We start from the raw sequence: 11,517 nt of genomic DNA, 5'->3' as shown, positions 1-11,517 counted from the left end.
CTATTGTTTGTCATTTATATAAATTACATAGATGACTATGTGGGGGGTAGGATCAGTAAGTTTGCCGATGACACAAGTATTGGCCAGGTGGTTAACAGTGAGGTTGAGTGTCTTGGGTTACAGGAAGATATAGACAAGATGGTCAAATGGGCGGATAAGTGGCAGAGGGAATTTAACCCTGAAAAGTGTGAGGTGATGCACTTTGGAAGGAGTAATTTGACAACGATGTATACCATGAAAGATCTGACACTGGGAAGTTCCGAAGAACAAAGGGACCTTGGCGTGTTTGCTCATGGATCTCTGAAGGCAGAAAGGCAGATTTAGAGGGTGGTGAAAAAGGCATATGGGACACTTGCCTTTATCAATCAAGGCATAGATTACAAAACCAGGAGTTGTGTAGAACTTTGGTGAGGCCACAGCTGGAGCATTGAGTGCAGTTCTGGTCACCACATTATAGGAAGGAAATGAACGCACTGGAGGGGGTGCAGAGGAGATTCACCAGGGTGTTTGCCTGGGATGGAACATTTAAGTTAATAAAGAGAGATTGGATAGGCTTGGGTTGTTTTCTCTGGAGCAGAGAAGACTGAGGGGTGATCTAATTGAGGTGTTCAAGATTATGAGGGGCATGGGCAGGGTGGATAGGGAGCAGCTGTTCCTCTTCGTTGAAAGGTCAGTTACGAGGGGACACAAGTTAAATATGAGGGGTGTGAGTTTTAGGGGGGATTTGAGGAAAAACGTTTTACTCAGAGGGTGGTGATGGTCTGGAATGCACTGCCTGGGAAGGTGGTGGAGGCGGATGCCTCACATCCTTTAAAAAGCACCTGGATGAGTACTTGACACGCCATAACATTCAAGGCTATGGGCCAAGTTCTAGCAAGTGGGATTAGGTGGGCAGGTCAGGGCCTTTCATGCATCCATGCAGATTTGATGGGCCGAAGGGCCTCTTCTGCACTGTAGTAATCTGTGATTCTGTGATAACTGGTCCTAACTTTAAAACACTGCCCTAGGTATTTTCCTTACCCACTGGGCTTTCCTTAACTGACTCTATCTACTGGGTACCTTTGGTTGCAAATATCAAACCAAAGCTGTTTGGTTGTTGTGTGATTGGGTCATTATTAACACTTTGTAGTTTCATTGATTGAGCAATGGTACAAACTTCTCGGCTTGATGGAAGGTGTAGATGGACTTTAGTTAAGAGCAAGGAAATTCCAGTTTAGTCAAGATAGCCTGAAGCACCTGAGTTAACAGCAAACAAAATCCATTGTTTAGTGACCACGCTGTTTTAAAATATGGCAAATTAATGTGGGAAGTCCGTTCTGTTCTTAATCCTATTTCACCCTTGTCAGTGTACCTCCAGACTCCTCCTGTTTTGACTTATCATACATTCCGATGATGTAACAGCCCTAACCTGAGAGCCTCGTTCAAATATTTAAAAGCTCTCTGCATCAAGCAGAGAATCAGCCTCACTACAACAAATCACAGGGCTTCAACTTCCTTCCCAGTCTCTGCTATTCCCCGGACAGAGAAGCCTCGGTCAGTGCTCGGTCAAGATGACTAATTTCCGGATGCTTGTTTATCTGCTGCTCTGTGTGTTGACTCGGACAACGCACGGGTTGCTGCTGGGGACGGATTTGGGTAAGTTTGCAAAGTTAGCATCAACCGCATGTCGCAAGTGTGAATTATTCAGGAAGAGGCAACTTTAATCGCTAAATGCAGTAGCTCAGTGCTCCCAAGTAAATTGGAGCATGAACTCTCAAAAGCCCAGGGTCTGTAATCCATCTTAAATCCGATCTCTGGAACTATTCAGATTGTTAGAAGAGTTTGAATTCTACTGAGGTTTGCTGTTAAAAAAAGGACATGTCCTCGAGTGAACCAGATGGAAGAGAGCAAAGCAGTAGCGAATCTTCCTTTGGACAGGAGCGTATAGAGCTACAGCATGTACCACCGGATAGAATTAAACTTCTTTTAAATTATAATTTAAAAGAATATTAAAATGAGTTGGGGGTTGCACAAATGTTTTGCCTCTCCTGCACCCGGACACCATTAGTCAAATAAGAGCAAAATACTGCGGATGCTGGAATCTGAAACAAAAACAGAAAATGCTGGAAAATCTCAACAGGTCTGACAGCATCTGTGGAGAGGGAATAGAGCCAATGTTTTGAGTCGAGATGATCCTTCGTCAGAGCTCTGAAGCGTCATCTAGACTGGAAACGTTGGTTCTATCCTCTCCCTATGATTAGTCAAATGTTTGAAACTGATAGAAATTCTTCTCAACAGGTTGTAGTTTTGCTTTCACTTGTTTACATTTCTGCCCCGTGCTCCTGGTGAAATGCCAATCCTCTGGGCTGAATATTTTACAATTTTAGTGTACCTCTAATAAGGTACCCCTCACCACTTTGTCCCCTTTTGCCTAGACCGCAGAGTTGGTAACGTTGTAACCCGGCTTTATAGCTCATCCCTTACTCGCCTGAACTCTCTACCGTCCTTTCCCTGCAGAGCCTGTTTTTCTTCTGTATAATTATCAGAATTGAACCGAGTGTAAGGGTCAATGCATTGTGCAGCCTCTGGGAAATCATGTCATTCTATCTAGGTGGACATCAGCCTTCTATTTGCTTCCCTGCATTGACTGGATGCTGCAAGCGGAAACTACAAACAAGATGTGCTGTCCGCGGCACCGTAAAACTAAATAAAAATAGAAAATGCTGGAAAACTCAACGGGTCTGGCAACACATGTGGAGAGAGAGAAACACAGCTCGAGTTAATATGACTTCTTCACATTCATAAAACCAATACTGGGTGACAGGAGCGTTATTCTTCATTTACGAGGACATAATCCCAAGGGGCTCTGTCTGGTTGGTGCTCCAATATATAACAACATGCAGTCTGAAAACTTAAGCTCATAAAAGAGGACAGAAGGGCGGCTGGACTGGTTAGGGAGGAGTGCTACCCGCCCCGCCCCCACCCCCTTCCATCTGCCAAAGAGATTGTTAGAGATTTTTGAAGACCTAACACTTAACCACCTTTTATGACCCAGGTGGCAATATCAGAGTAAAAGAGAATTATAAGACCGTGCAAGACATCGGAGCAGAATGAGTAGGTCATTCAGCCCATCGAGTCTGTTCCGCCATTCAATGAGATCATATCTAATATGATCATCCTCAACTCCACTTTCCCGCTTTATCCCCATAACCCTGGATTGTAAAACCATAAAAGGTAACTAAAACAAACATAGAACCATTCTTCTAACTCTCCATCTATCACCGTGGCCATCGCAATGTTCCGCATTGTCACTGCAAGTGAATCTCGACATATTTAATCTTCTACTGACTGAAGAAATGAAATATGAAGCCAGTCTCCATTCACTAAAAAAAAGAAATTGCCTCCTAGTTCTGAGCGGGATCTATGAGGGTTTACACGGGAAGGGATAAGTGTTTAAAACTGTCCTTATTCGAGTTCGTGTCCCTTTCCTCAGAGGTATAATAAAAATAGTCACGAGTAGTCGCTTTATGCTGTGCAGTTATATCGCTGTCTTTAATGATGCTTCGGGGTTTCTTTTTGTTTATTACAAATACGTTAATACAAAACAATTACAAATACACAAAGAACAAATGTAAAAAAAAACATTACCAATGGCTAACGCCATCCATTTATCAGTTACTATCTTCTATTTCGGAAGGGTTCACTAACTGTCATAGTTTTCCAGGGCATTGCCCTCTCAATACACCTCCAATTACAAATCATAATCTACAAAGTGACAAACATTAGTACAACATAACAATTATAAGGAAAAAGGTATAACTAGCAAATGGGGGGAGCGAGAGAGAGAGATTGGAAGCATAAACTTTGGCCAGATATAACATTGTGAAAATTATGGAAGGAATTTCATAGCATGAGGCCCACCCAGTTGAAGACAACAACACCAGTGATTGTGGGAGAGGGGAAAGACTTGATGCTGAAGAGTGGATGGAGGAGGCTGGAGATATGCGTGGGGAACATCATGGAGGGGGAGGGGGGGAGCTTAAAATAAGACTGAACATTTTAATTTTGGTTTTGGAGGACTGAATTCCCATATATCCCAGTGAGGCCAAGGGTGAACAATAAGTCTCCATTTGTCAGTACTACATGGCCTGAGGACGGGCCAATAGGGGGGACAATGTCATGGAGGTGGAACTAGATGTTTTTTGTGGTGATAGAAGGGGTATGGAGTTGGAAATTTCAATAGGAGATCCACATGAACTGTATGGGTTCTGACTGACTGGGGAGGGATGGAACCGGCGGGATGGGAAGAATCTGTGTTTGGAGCTAAAGATGACGGCTTCTGTTTGTCAATATCTAGCGGGAGGAAATAACAACCTGCCCAGGACTAATGCTGAAAAATCAACCGGTAGCAATGAGGTAATGCAGAATTGAGAGGAGCGAAACTGGATGTGATTGGTGTCCACATAGAAACTGACTCTCAAGACTGGAGATTATGTTGCTTCGGGTTAGCAATGAGATGAAGGGGGGAGAGGGGGGGTGGCTAATGTGGTGGTGGTTTCCAGTTCTGAGGAAGAAATCATTGCTAGAAATGTTCTGGTTATGATCAAGAAGGGAAGAGTGGAAAGGAGGGCAGGCAGCCTCAGAAAGCTATGCAAAGGAGGATCGTGTGATTAATAGTTGGGAGATATTACAAAAGATAAAAGACCATACTCTCAGTGGCGGAGAATACTGTTTAACACAATAACATTGACTTTGGTTTGAATGTAGTTCTTGCGTTAACATTTCAATAGTGCTGGGGACAGAGACCCTAGGTTTGCCGGTTCCATCCTCGAGTGTAACCCTAATTGTATTGGCACCAGCCGCAGAACATCTTGGTATGTGATCCCCTAATTTGCGGTAAGTTCCGAATAAAATTGCACTGCACTGTAACCTCTGTAGTCTGGAAATCTATTGTTCGGAAAAAACAGTTGTCCAGAATTATTTTGGGCAGACCAAGTAACTCGGGGATCGTGGAAAATACAGTAAGAAGTCTCACAACACCAGGTTAAAGTCCAACGCCGGCATCTCCACATCGTGGAAAATAGTCAGATTTTAAAATAACATTTTAAAATATTGCTTTACACTGTGTTATCAACCATGTTTTCAGGTTCACACCTGCTCAGATTTTCCAGCATTTTCTGTTTTTGTTCACAAACTTGTTTGTAAGGCATTGATATCATTTTATAATTCTGAAATCCAGAAACGACTTGGTCCCAAGCATTCCAAAGTGGAAAGGTTACAGTGTGTTATGCAAACTGGTCTTGAATGCGACTCCATTACAGCTTGATTTTTAATGCAGTTAGTTAGTGTACTGTAATCCTCAATACGATTGCAAGCTGAAACAATGTTATAATTCGGCCTGGTTTTGAATGTGATTATTTTAATGCACTCCTGTGTTCTTTCCAGCCCGCTGCTCACCAAGCCTGGTGGGGAATCAATGGCAGGAACCGCCGTCGCTGGGTTGTAAACATTGCCGCTGTTTGCAGTTGGGCAAAGATCTCTTCCAAGAATGTGAGACGTGAGTAAGCACTATTTTTACCCACATACAAAATGTAAAACTCACCCAATCAAACTTCCAAAAAGGACAAAGTTTGTCCCTTGCAAATACATCTACAATTTCATAACTTGGAATTATAAAACGCTTTAGTGTGGAAAGGATCACAAGACCCTTTCACAGGGAGAGTGAAGACGAGGAATATACATTAAATGATTGGACAATAAGCTACAGTGCAAGAGTTAGAAATGACCAAAATCTTAAGTTGAAACAATAGTGTCAAGAAGCGTTCTTAAACCATCTCTGCCTTGCCTCGGAGAAGAAAGTTCCAGAGAGTGGTAGAGGTTGCTGAAGGTATTGCTACTAGAGTGAATGGAGAGAATACTCAAAAGTTCCATGTTGTCGGCCCAAAGAGTGTGGTATGGGCTGAAAGTCTGAAGTAGGCTGGAGAGTGGAGCAAGATTACATCAAAATAAACCTTTGTCCGTGGTCATATGTTCCCACTACTGTGCAGTTTCTACGTTTGATTAATTACTCCCTTCTCTATGCCATGCATTTTCACTTTACCTCTCCCTTTTCAGATTTTTTACACTATAATTTCCAACCCTAAAGTTCTGTTTTAAACTTGGGTATTGGTCAATGGCTGCCATTCTGCAACCAATCAGAAATTGCATAAAAACAGGCCAGAGCTGAGATGTTCACCTTCCCTTCCACACAATCTGGCTACGATTAAGAATTAATCATGTGAGAAAATCATGGCTGTGCTCTTGACTCCAGTGACCTTTCTTCATTCCCCTTTCCTAAATATGTCTGGTATGCTACCTAACCCTGGAAGGTGTGCAAATCAATTTGTCCATCACCCATTAGTAACAGACAATATATCGCACTATCTTCCAGTACAGGTTAAACATGCTCATTTTTAATACTTTTATTCTTCAAACAATTGGTATTGAAATCTTCATTTTGTCTACAATACATAATTAAAGTTGAAGTTAATTCTTGTTTTATAAAGAATTTAAGTATACAGGGACATTGGATTACAATAAATGAAGATACTAACATATGAACAGACCAGTAAAAACCCTCCAGTTTATCCCACTTGTCGTACACAATTGTGATAAATTGGGCCAAATTTTCATCCCGGCTCAGGCCTGTGCACTTTGAGCTCTCAAAATACACACACAACTCTTGTATGACTGAGGAATTTTCATCATTTTACATGGGTCAGGTGTGCAATGCATTGTGAGAGCCACAATGCAGTGCATGAGGAGTATGGGTGCAGAGGTGAACGGGTTAAATTTAAAATCATTAAACTGCCAATTATCAAAGAAAATCTGGAATTCAAACTCACTATCGTTGATACGTGACCCAAAATTCCAAGGGAGGCGGAATGTTTAATCCATTAAATGTCAATTAGTAAACAAACATGAAACCACAAAACATATCTATTATAGGTTCCTAAACATTTCAACAGTTTTTGGATCAATAAAACCTGCTGAATTTAAGCTTTTGAAACCCAGCCAAGCTTTAAAAATGGACCAGTTTTTATAACAAAAGCTTTAGGCTCCACTGACAGAACAAATAATCAATTCTGACAATCAATGGAGCGGGAGCAGGCACAAACCATTTTTTTCTATTTTCATCAGTAGGGATTTGTTTAAAAATAAAACAGCCAGATTTGCCAGTCTAAATCAGAGCACAAAACCTAAGAACAGAGGACCTTTTTTAAAAAATACATTACAATTCCTCTGTGGGAAAAGTACTGGAATGCATGTGAAAAATTACACAATGCTGATCAATGTAAAAGTCTACTTACCTTTGTACGACATATCCCACTGTGAATTACTGCATTAAAATCATATCTACATTACACTATAGGACTCAATAGTGACATTTGAAAATGTCAACCCACTTTAGACTTTGCAGAATATTCCTGACTCCTAGCAGGTTTTCCATTTTCTTCACAAACTTTCAAGCTTGGCAATGGGCTTCTAAACACCCAGAGTACCAGGTGGAAATGGTGTGGAGGAAATGTGATTTCCAGCCTCCATTTAAAATCTGGACACATTCTCAAAGGGGGTGGGTGTACATTCTGCACACTAGGCATTCCCGATCTGCAAAAAAGGTGAAAGGAAAATAGCACAGGATCTGGAATATAGAAGAAAATCAGAACTTCTCCAAAGAATCAGTGTGGCCATTCACACACCAAAATAGACCTCCATAGCCAAGTGAAAATTCAGCCCTATATATCACAATTCTACCTTCCATAAAATTAGTCATCCAAAACTTTACCACCCATGTTTTAATACGCACCATATCCCATTTACCCAACACCCCTAATCTCACTGACCTGCATGCCTCCCAGTCAAGCAACGTTTTGATTTCAAAAGTCTCCTCATTTTCAAATCCCTTTGACCATGCTCCTCCCTATCTCTAATCTCCTCCAGCCTTTCACTACTCAGATAACTGCACTCATCCAATTCTGGCCTCTTGTGCATCCCCAATTTTAATCATTCCACCATTGGTGGTCACTTTCAGTTGCCGAGAAGCAAAGCTTTGGATTTCTCCCTACATCCCTCTACCTCACTTGCTTCCTTTAAGGCACTCTCTAAATTTTGGTATTCAGATTTGATAACGCCTTAAGTGACTCAGTATTACATTTTGTTTTATGTTATTTTGAAGCATCTTGAGGCATTTCAATAATTGATGTTATATAAGTTATATATACTCACCATCCAATGGATCCAATTGAACAGCTAACATCACAAGAGCTGCAAAGCTTTGAATACTGTCCTGTGTTACAATTCATACAAATACTTATACATTTCTCCATGATTGTTTATTGTGTGTAGCATGCATATCTTCACTTGCCATTGCAAATGTCCTCACTGATGAACAATTGGGTTAGATTGTACCGACCACATCCCACCCAGGCCCTATTCCCATAACCCCACACATTTACCCTGCTAATCCCCCTGCCACTTGGGTCAAGATAGTATGGCCAATCAACCTAACCCGCACATCTTTGGACTGTGGTAGGAAACCGGAGCATCTGGAGGAAACCCACACAGACACGGGGAGAATGTGCAAACTCCTCACAGACAGTTACACAAGGCTGGAATTGAACCCGGGTCCCTTGTGCTGTGAGGCAACAGTGCTAACCACTGTGCCACCATGCCGCCCCTATTAGTTTCTGAAAGTTGTCAATATCTAATTGCTTTAAGTTTGAAACTAAGCATTTACACAATACCTCAGTCAAGATATTTATGAATCAATATTCTCTGAACAATTAATACATTTATGCAGTTATTAATTTTTTTAAGTCTGGTATTAGATTGAGGATTTCAAATGCCACTTAAACATTTTAAAATTACAATCCGTTCTCCAACGGATTAAAACATGTAATTTGCAGTTTCCTCCTATAATAATTTACTAATTTGTTATTCACCACAGACCAATGAGGCCTTCAGCCTGGCCAATTGGATGTGAAAGGGTCCGTGTTGGCTGCAACTACACAATAGTGAGAACAAATAGACCGGATGTTCATTGCCCAGGATGGTCGTACACCAGCTACAAGTACCTCATCCGAGTGACTGGGTTCGTTTGGGATGCAGAAACTGGAGTGATTGGCACCCCTGGCTTTAAACAAAGTGATTTTGCACAACACTCGGTTCCCTCAATTGTCAAACAACAGGAAGAGGTTCTCAATACTGGAAGCCCAGCTCAGCTGAACAGCATTAAGAAACAAAAAAGACGTCTGAAAACCAAGTTAAATAGTGAAAAAAAGAGGAAACCATTGTAGATGTCTTATTAAGCAAGCATGATGAATTTTATATAGTAGTTTGAGAATTGCTCTAGGTATCTACTTTACACTAATTGTCTATCAATGTGATTTTGGCTATTTAAATAGTTCAAAACTGACAGGTGTATGTAAGACACTATGTTGAAGCAGCCTAGATTTTGGAACTAGCCAAGCGTACTTATATAGTTAAATTTGAAATGCCATAAATGATGGAGATGGGAAGTTCAGAAAATGCATAGCTGACCAAAACGTTACATAGATTATTGCGTGAGGATGCCCATTAAGAGAACAGGAACTCAGATGACAACCAATTCAAAATGTTCAGCCATTGCTTGGATGCTGGTTGACCTGCTGTGCATTTTCTCTTCCCACACCTGTAATATCACAAGAGTCCAATGTTCTGAGATGGCACAAGATATTCAAGTTCATTCATAACCTCTCCATAAAGATTGGCCTGATCAAACCATTGCTGAACAATTAATTTACAATAAAGACCTTTCAACTTTCAAAAACAATTGTTCAACAAACCTCTTCGGGTGCTTTGATTTAACAAAGTAAAGATCTATACATTTACATAGACGTGGAATTTAAGTTTAGAAACATCAATCTTGTTACAGTTCAGTAACTAGCTACTGCACTTATTACCAACACACAGCAAGGACATTTGAACAAGATTGGTGACTGCACCATAGATAAAATTTGTAATCTTTCATAAGTCTGAGAAGCTATTGTAGGTTCTATATTGCACATAGTATGACCTGTAATCATATAGTACAATTCTGTACCTGTTATGAGGTCAAATGACATATGTTCTTAAATAAAGTGTGGCTTCAGAATTGTAATAGACCAAGAGTTAATTAACAACAATACTTTAAAAAAGTAATCTTTTAAAATACTAGCAATTTAATTGTAGATTTTATTACAGCTAATTTTACTCCAGTGGGGTTAAATTTCAGATTCTACCACTGGAGACTCATCAATGGCTAACATACCAATCATTTTAAATCTTTTATCAATATTTGCACTGCGCATTTAATTCCAAACTTTAAGGTGTTGAACAATGCATCTGATAAAGATAATCAGTTATCTTCAAAATTGCAGTTGTATGTGTAATAAATGGAAGTAAAAGACATGTTGGCTGAAACATCAGTGAAGTATGAAAGCAGGCATCTACTAAAAAGCAGCTGGATATAATTTATATATGCCTTAATTGTACAATAAATAGTATATTATTGTTACACCAGCTTTTTAAACAATCGTTTGACATTTGGTTTCGAGTTTTCTGTTCTCGGTAAGTGTTCATTACTGAGCAGTACATTTTATTTTTTACTTGTTTATGACCAGCGTTTATTACCATTCCCAATGGTCCTTGAGGTGGTGTGTTGGCATGGGAACACATGTCCATGGGAAATTTCTACTTACAAGTATTTGTGGACCGCTTGGACAGGAACTTATGTGGAAGGGCAAGGAAGAATAAAAACAGCATGTGTGCTGATGTATAAACTGAACATTCTTTCCCAAGAAAGCTCTCCCACAAATATGCCCAAAATAATGGAAGGGGTGAGAAAATAGGGAGATGAGCAGACTTCCAAAGTAAAATAATTCAAACAACAGAATAGGTACTATAGTAGCAGCACAGGTTGCTGGATGACCATGTACCAGATCAGATATTTGTACAGTTTTGCAGGAACACCACAATATATACTCATATGATTTTTAGATGTTCCTTATAAAATCCAAACTGAAGAGATCAGTTAGGGATTATGGGCTTTTCAATCCTAAGGTCCAACAATTTGTATTTATAGAGCATCATTTAATGTCAAAGTGCCCAAGAAACTTCAGAGATGTATTATGGTTGAGCCAAAGGTGCTGGTATAAAGGGTGACCAAAATATTTGTCAAGAGATAGGTTTAAAAGTGGTGACAAACAGAGGGATTTAGGAACAAAATGCAAGAACATTACACAGCCAATAAATACATTGGTCATTTGTCGGGGAAAGGGCATACATGGAGCCAGAGTGGTGTAGGTGGTGCCAGCAGCATAGTGGTAATGTCACTAGTTTAGTAATCCAGAGGCCTGGGCTAATGCTCTGGGGCTATGGGTTCGAGTCCCATCATGGAGGCTGGTGGAATTTAAGTTCAGTTAATAAATCTGGAATTTAAAAAGCCAGTCTTGGTTTCATGGTCACTTTTACCATCATCAT

General features: G+C 40.3%; 1 long non-coding RNA gene across 1 annotated transcript; it reads left to right on the top strand.

Annotated features, from left to right (window-relative positions):
• The first annotated feature begins 1,451 nt into the window (after nucleotides 1–1,451).
• On the top strand, nucleotides 1,452–10,818 carry LOC144485048 (uncharacterized). The gene is made up of 3 exons (XR_013496137.1): nucleotides 1,452–1,635; nucleotides 5,425–5,536; nucleotides 8,966–10,818. It is a non-coding gene; the product is annotated as an uncharacterized LOC144485048 (long non-coding RNA).
• Nucleotides 10,819–11,517: the final 699 nt, after the last annotated feature.

This window comes from Mustelus asterias, chromosome 3, assembly GCF_964213995.1.
Source record: "Mustelus asterias chromosome 3, sMusAst1.hap1.1, whole genome shotgun sequence".
Classification (NCBI taxonomy): Eukaryota; Metazoa; Chordata; class Chondrichthyes; order Carcharhiniformes; family Triakidae; genus Mustelus; species Mustelus asterias.
Note: the sequence above shows the minus strand (reverse complement) of the source record. Positions and strands in the feature narration are given on the sequence as shown.